General features: G+C 40.5%; 1 protein-coding gene across 6 annotated transcripts in view; it reads left to right on the top strand.

The window, feature by feature from the left end:
- The first annotated feature begins 1,067 nt into the window (after window positions 1–1,067).
- PAFAH1B1 (platelet activating factor acetylhydrolase 1b regulatory subunit 1) overlaps window positions 1,068–13,091 on the top strand; it is a 76,865-nt gene continuing 64,841 nt past the window's right edge. For 2 of the 6 annotated variants that reach the window (XM_044744272.2, XM_070482592.1), the window contains exons 1-2: window positions 1,097–1,493; window positions 2,304–2,332. The gene's annotated coding sequence lies outside the window, so the exon portion shown is untranslated. Of the gene's footprint in view, window positions 1,494–2,045; window positions 2,333–13,091 lie in introns of all 6 variants that reach the window. The other 4 variants (XM_044744271.2, XM_070482591.1, XM_044744270.2 and 1 more) reach the window with 4 other exon arrangements.

Genomic DNA, 13,091 nt, shown 5'->3' with positions numbered 1-13,091 from the left:
GTCAAGGTCACACTGCTGGTAAGTGGACAAGCCAGGATTCACACCCAAGGTATCTTTTTCATTAACCCAGCTGTTTTCTCAATAGCAGTGTGTGTATTTACCTTCATAAAGTGAAGTAATGAAATCAATAAACACAAGCCTAAGCCTATGTGTCAGGAAAAGAGTTTCCTTGGACGATACAAATTGATGACGAAATAATGACAGTAGATACTTTTTATTTAAAAAATATTCCATATTGAATTATGCAGAACCTCAACTCCGGCCTTTTTTAAATCAAACGTCTCTGGGTGGAATAAATTGACTACAAATCCCCAAGACTTGTCATCAGTATTTCAACCCATAATTTAGCAAACACACACACACACACAGACACACACACTACATGCGCGCCTTGTAGGGATAAAGTTCCAGGTCTTTCTTTGGGCGTCAGTTTCGAGACTTCGAGTCTCAGATGTGTGTATGTGACTAAGGAGAAGAATAGCTGAATCACTTCTAAAAGCGAATCCTCCCAATTAAAAATCTATAATGAAAATGAAGACAAATTAGGCAGTCCATCAGCCTTTCAATCTCAACAGGTCTTCTCCCCAGGTCAACCCAACCTGCTCATCTCCCCTCACCCACGCCCCTCAACCGGGAAATAGACCCGAAAGCCGGAGGTAGAAGGGGCGACAGCCTGGCCAGGGCTCCGCTTTATTCTGAAGCCTATCGGGGCCCGGAATCCACGGGTGCCCGCGGGTCCCTGCTGTTGGCCGGGGGAAGCGGGGAAGAGTGCCGTTCGCCGGCAAGAGCTGGGCGGGGAGGTGAACAGAGCCGGAGTTCGTGGGGGGCCAGAACAGCCCGACGAGGGTGTAGAAAAAGGGAGTGGACAGCCTTTCTCCAACGTTACAGAGGCGTGCGGAGCGCGAGAGGGAGCGCCTCGTGCGCAAACTCGCCCACCGGCCCCCTCGGTACCGCCAAGCCGCACCGGGCGCCCGCCCGCTAAGCGGAAGGCAGCGCGGCTCAGGGCCCGGCCCAGGCCGGCGCATGCGCAGCAGCCCCACCTCCGCTCCTGGCCCCCTCCCCTCCCTCTTCCCGGCGGGTCTGGGGCGGCGGCGGCGGCGCGGTGACGTCAGGGCGTTGGGGCAGCTCCTGTGACAGACGGAGCTGGAGCAGTGGGGCGGCGGCGGAGTCCGGCGGCCGGGATAGCGAGTGAGCGAGCGAACGAGCAGCGACCCCGGGGTCCAGGGAGCGAGAAGGAGAAGGAGGGGAGCGCTCAGGCGCGAGCGAGAGAAACCGCGAGCGCCGGGCTTGGGCTCGAGCCCCGGAACGGCTGAGGAGCCCGCCCGCTCCCCTCCCCTCCCCCTCCCCGGGACCGGGCCCAGCGCGCCATCCTCCCCCTCCCTCCTTCCCTCCCTCCCTCCTTCCTCCCTTCCCTCTCCCTCTCCCCCTCCCCCGCCAGTGGATGGGAGTGAAGGACGGAAGAGGCCCTGCGGAGGCGGCGGTGCATCGCTCCGGTAAGGCGGCTTGGGGCTGCGCCCTCCCCTCTGTCTCCTCCACCGCGCTCGGGCGGCTGCGGGCCGGGCACGGCGGCCTGACGATGTGGCTGCGCCGGTCCCCTCCCTCCCATTCTCCCCTCCCCCTGCCGCCGCCTCCTCCTTCTTCTTCTCTCCTCGCTCTCAAAATGGCGGCCGCGACGGCCGTTGAGTGAGAGACTCGGGAGGAGGGGGGACAGGCCCGGGAGGGCGCTGCCCTCGCTCTCCTGCTCCGGGGCCCGGGTTCGGGGGGTGCCAGGGCCGCCGCGACTCCGCCCGCGGCCCTCCCCGGGAAGAGATCGCCCTCCTCCCTCGGTGACTTAGCAAGAAAAGTATTCTTGGGTAGGAAGGGCGTGGAGAGCAGGTCGCTCTCTGATCTTGGGGAAAGGGTTTGGCCCTCGTCTCCCCGGCCGCGGCAGGCGAGCTCCGCAGTCCCCACCCCCTCCGCGGTTGGCGGCTCGGGGACCCGGCTCAGCCCCGCGCCGCCTCGGCACCCACAGGCCTTCGGGCGTTCCGTCCCCCACCTGTCCTTAGGATGAGGTTGACCTGAGGAGGATGGCCCACCCCTACCCTGGCGCCCCTGTGCGGTGGTCCAGCCTCTACACCCACTAAGGAGGAGCGGCCCGACCCACCGAACCATCTGCAGCATCCACCTACCAAATCAGGCAGGGTTTTCTCTTCTGCCACCGGCTCCTCAAACGGGAGTTGCCTTTTGACGTTGTAACAACTGAGCTTCGAGGCCCTCAGCCATTCCCCTTCATCTCATCTCATCTCATCTCCCCCCTCGTTTAGGAAACGCAGTGCCTGCTTTAGCCTCCCAGGTGAGAAAATGCCTTCGAGGTGGTGGGCAAATTTTAACGCTACCTCCCTAAACAGAAGAGGAGAAAAGGGGAGGAGGTTTTCAGTATCGGAGACAAGATAGAGCAAGGTGCCTTGGCGTTGTTATTCTGCCTTTCTTCAGTGACTTAGCAAGAAACTCCTTGGAAGGAATGCAGGAGATTTTCGCTTGGGGTTGGGGTTTAGGTCCAATTTATATCAATCTTTTGGTTAAGAAATTGTGCTTTTGAAGAGAAGAACCAGATTTGTGGTCTCGTTCTCAATGGGCGATGTCATGCCAGGGCCCCCCCCTCCCCCTTTCCTCAAGAGGCAATGGGGAGAGAATAAAGATATTACTGTTATTCTGACCTCTACTTTAACGTACAGTCCTTGAGATTCATAACGTTTTGAAGGCTAAACAAAGAATTTGTACCATTTTTGGTAATTCTGTTTTTGTTGGGAGGTGGGTTGTTTTGTGTGAATTTCATTTTGAAGCTAGGGCGGAGGAGACAGTACTTGGGCCTTTCATACCAGTAATGTCATCTCTCCCCTTTTGCCACAGTAGTATTTGCTGCTGCTTTTTTTTTTTTTTTTTTTTTTTTGCTGCAGCAAGGGTTGATGGCTGCGGGGTCCAGTCTCTTAATCGGGAAAATTTCCTGCTTGAGTATGTCAGTAGTGCTATAATGTCGAATATATAAAAAGCTTTTACTTAAAAAATTCTGATTTGGGTCTAAGGCATTAGCTAGCGTTTAATCTCTCATGGGTATCTTTCAGGACACAGTTTTGCAAAATAATTGGCAGTTACAAATTGCAGTTTTTATTAAAGCAGGAGAGTAATCTGTATTTAGAGTGGTTTATTCTTTGGTATTCTATTATAAATGATCATTGTTTGGATTCTTCAGAAGGGGAGGATCTCCTAAAACAAATTTGAAGCTGTTATTTTTTAATAAATCAGAGAAAGGAACCCAGTTTTTCACAAAGTATTTCTGTATATATTGATTTTTATGGAGTTAGCCCTATTTTGGTACCTCCACCCCGCCTCCTTTTTTTAAAAAAAAGGGCTAATATTTGTGGATGCTGTGAACAGCCATTGAGCCGAGGAGACTGGGTGGAGTAAGAGAGCAGAAGCTGTGAAATGTTGGATTGCCCTTTCATAGCATTTTTCTCTTATGTTTTGTAAGGTTATTTGATGCTAATTGGTGCTACAACAAAGCCATTTCTCTGTAGTAGGTCTTAAAATCTTATGTTTTTAATTTTCACCTTTTTTGCAAGGTAGGTATTGAATGATTGAAATAAAAAGCCATGTCCCTTTTCTAAAGCAGACACTTATTGTCTCTGTAAATATACATACACACACACATATGTGTACACACCCTTGTTAATGTTTTGTATTCTTTTAGTCAAGTAAGTGTAAATTAAGGAATGTCAAATATTGGCAAGAAATAGTAGAAATATTTTAAAAATTAATAAGAATACTACAGATATGTTCTTTTGGTTTGCATTAAAACAGTAAATCTGATTTTTTGATAATGAACATCAAAGATGAGTAAAAAAGAATTAAGATAATCTGTGTTAAAGGCTCTTTATATAGACCTTTTCTCTTGTGTTGTCCCTTGAAAGGGACCTTTTTGTAAGGTTCTTCCATAAGAGAGGGTAGGTCACTTTAATGTCATGTTGCAAGCATTCATGTGAATAGACATCTTCAAAAGAATGTCAAAATCATGTGGTAAATGTGATTTTGATGGGCCTTACGGCTTTGTCAATATATGATATCTTTTTACATTTTTATTTTTAATGTGATTAGAAAGTAGAAGGGTTCATATGGTGAGGAATGAGAGTGGGAATGATCATTCACTATGTGTCTGACATAGCTCCCTCCCTAGTATTTGTAGCTATAAAAGTGCACTAAGGAGCTGTGATTTTTCAGTAGATTATTAGTTGATCAGGAGTTTAAAATAATTTGACTTAAGTAAGAGAGCTTTAGTTCCAAATATGTATCTATATCTGTATGTTTCTGATACATGTGGCAGAATCTTTTGCTTAGTTTGGAGATCAGTTTTTAAAATTCTTCATAATCCTATATTTATAAACCTTTTAATGAGACTGAGATGGATTTCATTTTTCAATAGAGTTGCTTGGTATCTGTTTTTCCAGATAAAATAACTCTTAAGTATATAAGACATTTGGAGATGTTTCTGGAAGGGAAAAATCAGTATCTCATAATTTTTGGTTTTCTAGCTATCACATCCGTGTTTCATTGTCTATATTTTTTCAATGTAAATGCTTCCCTCTTATGTACTAAAAATAGATTATATATGTGTGGCCATATATATCATGTATGTATGTATATATACATATATGTGTGTATATATATAAAAATGATTTTACCTTATGGCTCACATTTTAAGTATCCAGGAAATAATAGGACCTTACTTTTTGTTTACGTGTAGTTCATATTATTCACGACTTGTCATCTTAATAAACAAGCCATAGAAACTATGGAAGTTGTTGACATTAGGATGGAGATGTCTTAAAAAACAAACCCAAAGCAGAATCTTGGGGCAGTCCGAGTGAATTTTCCAGTTCTTCCCATTGAGTTCTAAAGCAGTGAGTCATGCACTATTTTGCCAAAAGGGACTTGAGGCTCATTTGGTTTTAAATCCAGCCGGCTATGTCTGCTGTGGTCCTAAAAGAGATTTTTTTACTTGCCTCTAAGTCTCTGTTGTGAAAATATTTCATTGTGACAGGTAACCTGTTTTCACGCACTTTGAAAAGAGAGAAACAGTTAAGTGTGAAGTAGGGCTTCTTTGATACTGTTCTTATGTCTTCTACATACAACTGTAATTGTTTTTTTGCTTAAAAAGTTGCTCTCTTTAAAGTAAAACTAATAGTATATAATATGAGTTTTAAAAAGAAAAAGCAAACCTACTGTTCTCCTCAAGATGCTTAGCTGTAGAATGAATCCTAGTTGCTGAAGGCCAAATGTTTTGAGAAATCTGTACTTCTTGAAGAAAAATGCTGTTTTATGTAAGCCTAATAGTTAACTGCAGTGAACACTTTTTGGGTTGTTTTTAGCTTTGTCGTTGATATGACACTCTTGCTACTTATTTAAATGGAACCTTAGTTTAACTTCTGCTATATGTATAATTTTTAACCTCGCTATGGCACTTACAGATTTTAATTGATATTTCTAAAATGCTTTATAGTCATTGGATGCAGGCGCCATAAGTGCTTATTATTTTCATTTATTGTTTTCTCTTTAAAAGAGATTGAAACTTTACTTATCTAGTTAGGATTGATCTGTGCATTTGTCAAGCATAATTCTGGAAAAGTATCCTCTAAAGTTATTGTCACTTAAAATTGTCATAAACATTTCCCTAGAACTTTGTAAATATGTTGAATGTGGTGTTTTATTTATTCCGTCAGCTACTTTTTGAGGTAGATTGGTATCATGGATGAGAGAATTTCTTTTCCTAAGGTCACATGTTACGTTAGTAACTAGAAATAGGTAATATTATAAGACACTGAACCACACACTTGAGTATTGCCTTGAATGATCAAACATTCCCTTTTCTTTTGACAAAATGGACTCTTTTTTTTTTTTGAGGAAGATTAGCCCCGAGCTAACTACTGCCAAATCCTCCTCTTTTTGCTGAGGAAGACTGGCCATGAGCTAACATCCATGCCCATCTTCCTCTACTTTATACGTGGGACGCCTACCACAGCATGGTGTGCCAAGCGGTCCCATGTCCACACCCGGGATCCGAACTGGTGGACCCCGGGCCGCTGAGAAGCGGAACGTGCGCACTTAACTGCTGCGCCACCTGGGCAGCCCCTGGACTCTTTTTATAGCTTATTCTTATGTTTGTTAATTTCTTTCTTTTCTAAAATGGTAAAAATTGGTGACATTTATTGCCTGCATCATTTAAGTTGGTATTTATAACATATGGTCTTGTATCATTAACTATTTTGCTTGCATAAGGCATTTGAGTAAGGACTCCCAGAAGTCCCTAATACTGCTTTATAGTGGTATCAATAAGTAAATAAATACTTGTTGCATACATGCAAATAGTATTCATAAGTAAATATTAACAAATTAATATTAACTATTACGCTAACACCATCATTAAAATGGAAACTTTTCTATTGTTTCTAAAGGTCATCATTTTCCTCCCAATACATCTGCCACAAATGGCAGCTGAACCAGGACAAGAGAATTCTCACGGCACTAAGTGGGAAACTGAGGACAGTCAGAGGGGGTTGGAAGTTGTTTTAACTATTCATTGTGGGTTCTGCACCAATATCATCTTTATTCTGGTTAAATGAGACTCAACTTTACGGTATAATAGTGCTGTATGTTTATATGCATGGAGAGAATATGTATATTTGTAGGTATGTACTAATTTTGAATGGCAAATGAAAATTATGTGATTCTTCTCAGAAAAAGTTAAACTAATATTTTAATACATACAAGTAGTATTATAAGTAAATAAATACTTGTTACATTTGATTGAATGGAGGGTTATTGAAAGGAAATGTGCTATCCTGTAAGTTCTTTGTAAAAGCTAACTTCCAGTGATCACTCAGGAATTAGGGTGAAGGAGACAAAAGTGTTTATACTCCCTTTACAGAAATTTTATGTTTTCCGTGGGAAAGGGGATGTCTATATCACACGTCTGATATAGGTGTATCAGGGCCACAAAATTCTCACCTATGAGAAGTGAATTAACCCAACTGGACAAATTGCTTTTGTATTTTGTAATTATTTGCTCTTTGCATTTTGATTATCTGCTCTTTAAACTCTCATATCTTGACAAGAATTATTGACAGCTGAGGCTGTTAAGAAATTTTCTGAGACTATTTTTTTTTTTTAGATTGGCACCTGAGCTAACAACTGTGCCAATCATCTTTTTTCTTCTTCTTCTTCCCAAATACCCCCAGTATATAGTTGTATATATTTTTTGAGTTGTGGGTTCTTCTAGTTGTGGCATGTGGGACGCCACCTCAGCATGGCCTGATGAGTGGTGCCCTGTCTGCACCAAGGATCCAAACTGGTGAAACCCTGGGCCGCTGAAGTGGAGCGCATGAACTCAGCCACTCGGCCACGGGGCCAGCCCTGAGAGACTATCCTTTGACATCAGTGAAAATAAGAATCTGGAATGTTTTTAAGGAATTTAATTTTTGAAGGATTGTACAGTTTTGTTTATTAAGATTTTGTACATTGTTCATTAATCCACTTTTAATCTATGGTAAATATAAAAGATGTTTTATGATACCAGTGTTTTATATGCATAAGGCATATATTTATCTGTTCATCTTTATATATTTGTTTTTATTTTATCAAAAATTTGCTGACTGCAGGGGCCTGCCCGGTGGTGCAGTGGTTAAGTTCGCACGATCTGCTTCAGTTGCTCGGGATTTACCAGTTTGGATCCCGGGTGCAGACATGGCACCACTTGGCAAGCCATGCTGTGGCAGGCATCCCACATATAAAGTAGAGGAAGACGGGCACGGATGTTAGCTCAGGGCCAGTCTTGCACAGCAAAAAGAGGAAGATTGGCAGCAGATGTCACCTCAGGGCTAATCTTCCTCAAAGAGAAAAAAAATCTGCTGACTGCAAAAGAAGGAAAGGTGAAGATGATGAGTTGGTTGTATTGATTGTTTAGTTTTATTGGTCAACTTTTATTTTTTAATGGTGGGAAAAAGCTATACATTTAGCATATCAGAAAAAGCTGTTGACTAAAAACATATATGAATATTTTTATTTATTTATATATATTTTTTGAGGAAGATTAGCCCTGAGCTAACTACTGCCAATCCTCCTCTTTTTGCTGAGGAAGACTGGCCCTGAGCTAACATCCATGCCAATCTTCCTCTGCTTTATACGTGGGACGCCTACCACAGCATGGCTTTTTGCCAAGTGGTGCCATGTCCGCACCCGGGATCCAAACCGGCGAACCCCGAGCCGCTGAGAAGCGGAACGTGCGCACTTAACTGCTGCGCCACCGAGCGGCCCCATGAATATTTTGGATTCTAATCTTAACTCCACAATTTACCAGCTATGTGCCTTGATCAAGAGCCTCAGTTTTCTTATCTATAAGTGGATAGTGTTGATAGTATCTAACTCACAGGGTGGTTGCTAATATTGAATGATAAAAGGCCTCTAAACCCTTCAGTAAATGTTTTTCATTGTTAGGGACTGTTTTTTAAGGAAGAGGATTAACATACAGTTTAATCATAAATAAGCAGTCATTAATATGTTAATTTAGTTCTTATAGTTTTTGTTAAGAATTAGTATTGGGGATTCTTTTTCCCTTTGGGATCCATTATGTATATCTGAAACCTGTGATGGTTTCAGAGTTTCTTAGTAGGCAAGAAGTGCTCTGTAAATCAGTGCCAAATGGAGAAATTCAGTTTTTTAATATAAAATTATGTTGCTAATAAACATTTTATTTAAACTGCAAAGTATAATTTACATCTTTGAACAATCAGAACATTTTTGTTTGTACTTTTATTATTTTCGTACTTTTATTATGTTATTAATTATTATTAATTTTAATGACCCTACGTTTTTCCTTTTTTTTTTTTTTAAGTTAACCTTAATTCAGTTTTATGTAACTGTATTCTCACGCATCTTGGACCCACATTCTATTCAATGGACATCTACTTCTTGTTTAACAGATTGGGAAGAAATCACACAGTATCACAATTTTTCCTTAAATCATTTTTGGAAAGGTTAAGTTACCAATAAAGAAAAAGTAAAATGCATAGTGTAAGCAATCAAAAATTTTAATGCAATTTAAAATAATGATAGCATAATTATCTTTAGTAGTATGCTCCTGTTAATATTGCATGGTAGACCACGTTAAAATGTTAACGGGAATTTCAGCTACTTAGGTGACAGTGATATGCAAGGTAATTTTTTTTTTATTTTATTGAGTTATTGATAGGTTACAATCTTGTGAAATTTCAGTTGTACATTAATGTTTGTCAGTCATGTTGTATGTGCACCACTTCACCCTTTGTGCCCACCCCCCCACCCCACCTTTCCCCTGGTATCCACTAAACTGTTCTTAGTCCATAATTTTAAATTCCTCATATGAGTGGAGTCATACACAGATTATCCTTCTCTCGCTGGCTTATTTCACTTAACATAATTCTCTCAAGGTCCATCCATGTTAGTGCAAATGGAATGATTTTGTTCTGTTTTGCATTTGAGTAGTATTCCATCGTATATATGTACCACATCTTCTTTATCCATTCGTCTGTTGATGGGCACTTAGGTTGCTTCCACGTCTTGGCTATTGTAAACAGTGCTGCAATAAACATTGGGGTGCATAGGACTTTTGGGATTGCTGACTTCAAGCTCTTTGGATAAATACCCAGTAGTGGGATGGCTGGATCGTATGGTAGTTCTATTTTTAATTTTTTGAGGAATCTCCATACTGTTTTCCATAGTGGCTGCACCAGTTTGCATTCCCACCAGCAGTGTATGAGGGTTCCTTTTTCTCTGCGACCTCTCCAACATTTGTTGCTATTAGTTTTAGATATTTTTGTCATTCTAACGGGTGTAAGGTGATATCTTAGTGTAGTTTTGATTTGCATTTCCCTGATGATCAGCGATGATGAGCATCTTTTCATGTGTCTATTGGCCATCAGTATATCTTCTTTGGAGAAATGTCTGTTCATGTCTCCAGCCCATTTTTTGATTGGGTTGTTTGATGTTTTGTTGTTGAGTTGCGAGAGTTCTTTATATATTATGGATATTAAGCCTTTGTCAGATATATGACTTGCAAATATTTTTTCCCAGTTAGTGGGTTGTTTTTTTGTTTCAATCCTGTTTTCATTGATATGCAAGATAATCTTAATCGTTATTGGAAACTAATTTTGAAGATCTTCATGAAGAGTCTCAAACGATAGTGGCTCCAGTGAGTAGAAAGGAGGCATTCGTTTAGGGTTGCTGCCATAGCGAGGATGGAGAATTTCATGCAGATTCTAATTGGAAAGAGGATGATCCAGAATGGTAGTTCAAGATTTCTTACTTTCTTTTTCTTTGAGTTTCTAGACTTGGTTTGGCTGATGCCACAAAATTAAGTTTTGGAGAAGCTGACAGGAGAGCTTTGGGCATCTGGTGTAAACCAACCTTGACCCTGAGAACATCTTGAAGTCCTTTGAATGATAAAAGGGACAAAAATATTAATATTTATGTGATTTCGAATTTTATATTTATATAATGCACTGACTGTTCTTATATCCATTTTTTCCTTAGAGTAGGTTAATAGAAATGGGACTTTGAGGTCAAAAGGTAAACATATTTTTGAAGCTTTTGATGCTTATTGCAGAAATGCACATTAGAAAACATAAAAATGTACACCCTGCTGGCACTGTATGAGATCCTCTTCCCCACTGCTTACTCTTCATCCAGCCCTTCGATGCTTATTACTTTTCAAAAGTATTTGTCAGCTTGACAGACAGACGAAAATGGCAATTTATTACATTAATTTGTGTCTCTTTGATAGTAGAAATGTAGGCACTTTTCCATATTTTTATGGCACATAAGTATTCCCTACCTCTTTTGTGGTATTTATTCAATTTGTTTAATATTTCCATCTCTTTCACATCATTAGTCTGTGTGTACCTGCTCCTAATCTCTGTTTAGATAGAAGAACTTTTTCCAACAGATAAGAGTGACAGAGCTGTTCAGACCAGGAAAGAACTTTCTAAATTAGGATGATTCATATGTAGAATAGCCTACCTTTCAAGGCAGTGGACTTCTCCCTGAAAGCACCTACCTTTGGAGATTTCTCCAGTTACTAGAAGTTTGGAATAGATGAATTCAGCTGTCTGTTCTACCTCTGAAACCCCTTTGAATTTTTGTACAAGACATTTTGCACTATGGATTCTTGTTTGTTCTCTGGAAAAATAAAAAGAAAAATTAACTTTTGTCCCAGTAGTTGAGTATAGTTAGAAAATACCTACCCTTGTCGAAAGTAGAAGCCAATAAGGCAGCTTTTGGTAATTTATGTGAGCCCAGACTCAAATGTCTACCCACAAAGGCCGGTGAGGGGGATATTCTTCAATGGAAGCTGGGACAGCGACTCAGCATGTGCAAAGCTTAGCGTTTAATACGCACCCTTTTGAAGTTAGTACAGTAAGGCAACACCAATAGCAATAATTGCTTTGACACGAAATATGACCGTTTTTTTCCTGCTTTCATTGTAAACAGTACATTTATAGTCCACTTAACACTAAAAGGTCATTTTCTCCTAATGAATAGAAGTTATTAAAAAAAGCTGTCATGATATATGAAGAGCAGTGACTGTTTTTTTTTAAATAAACTTTATTTTGGAATAATTTTAGATTTACGGACAAGTTGTAAAGATAGTGCAGAGAGTTCTTGTATGTACCCTGCACCCAGTTTCCTCCTTTGTTAACATCTTACATTTCTGTGGTACATTTGTCAGTCTTGGTATTTACTATTAGCTAAACTCCAGACTTAATTTGGACTTCACTAGTTTTTCCATTAATGTTCTCTTTCTGTTTTAGATTTAATCCAGGGTACCACCTTGTATTTGATTGTCCTTTCTCCCCACTCTCCTCTGGTCTGTGACAGTTTGTCTTTCTTATTTTTCATGACCTTGAAAGTGTTGAGTTGTACTGGTCAGGTATCCTGTAAAATGTCCCCCAAACTGTGGTTTGTCTGATGTTTTCTCATGATTAGACTCAGAGTGTGGGTTTTTGGAAAAAGTACCAGAGGTGACTTGTACTTCTCATTACATCATGTCAGGGGCTACATGATACCCACAAAACACCACTGGTGATGTTAACTTTCTTGCTTAGTTAATGTAGTGTTTGCCACTTTTCTCTACTGTAAAGTTATTGTTTTTCCTTTCTCCTGCTTTATCATTTGGAATTGAGTCAAACTCCATGTCCTGGAGGGGAGAGTGTTTACATAGAAGATTTAGAATTCTTCTGTAAAGCACGTTCTTCAGGGCCCAGGATCTGAACTGGCGAACCCTGGGCTGCCTAAGTGGAGCATGAACTTAATCGCTGTGCCCCTGCTCTGGCCCCTCTTTTTTTTTTTTTAATAAATATTTTAACAATATTTTGGAGAATAAAGATCAGAGAAAGGCTTTGAAGAAGCTACATTTAAGTGAATCGTGTATCCCTCTAGAAATTACTCTGAGAGTAGAGTTCAGTGTTGGGCTTAGAGAAGAGCTCCCATTTGGGGCCTTGTTTAGAGAGAGACTGCTGTGATCTGAGAAGCAAAACAAATAGGGTGTCTTATTTATTGGTTCTATGCTAGTATTTAAAAACACCGTGTTCTTCAAAAGTTTTAAATACTTCAGAAAACAAAATATTTTTGACTCTTATTTTAAAAACAACTGGTAGATCCATGTTCTGAAAGATAACTTGTTCTACATTAAGGAGAATTTATAATTTGAGAGCAAGATCATTCTTGAGAATTACAGTTCTTGCAGTGGATTTTGTATCTTGCTCTTCCTTTGTAACTCTTGTATAGAGAATCTCATTGGGTTTCTACTTAAAAAAAAAATCCAACACGATTACATATTTTTGTTTCTCTTCTAAATTTCCATCAGTTTTTATGTCCAGCAAACATTTATTTAGATATGTTATACAACAAGCATTAGGGGATACAAACATGATTGTCAGCCCTTGCCCTCAGACATCTTAAAGTTTACAAACACATTTAATATGTAGAAGTAGCATACCAGTGCTGTAATCAAAATATGTACTTGGTGA

The sequence above is a fragment of the Equus asinus genome, chromosome 13 (assembly GCF_041296235.1).
Source record: "Equus asinus isolate D_3611 breed Donkey chromosome 13, EquAss-T2T_v2, whole genome shotgun sequence".
NCBI classification, from domain to species: Eukaryota; Metazoa; Chordata; class Mammalia; order Perissodactyla; family Equidae; genus Equus; species Equus asinus.
The sequence above is the reverse complement of the archived record's forward strand: the minus strand, read 5'-3'. Positions and strand labels throughout refer to the sequence as shown.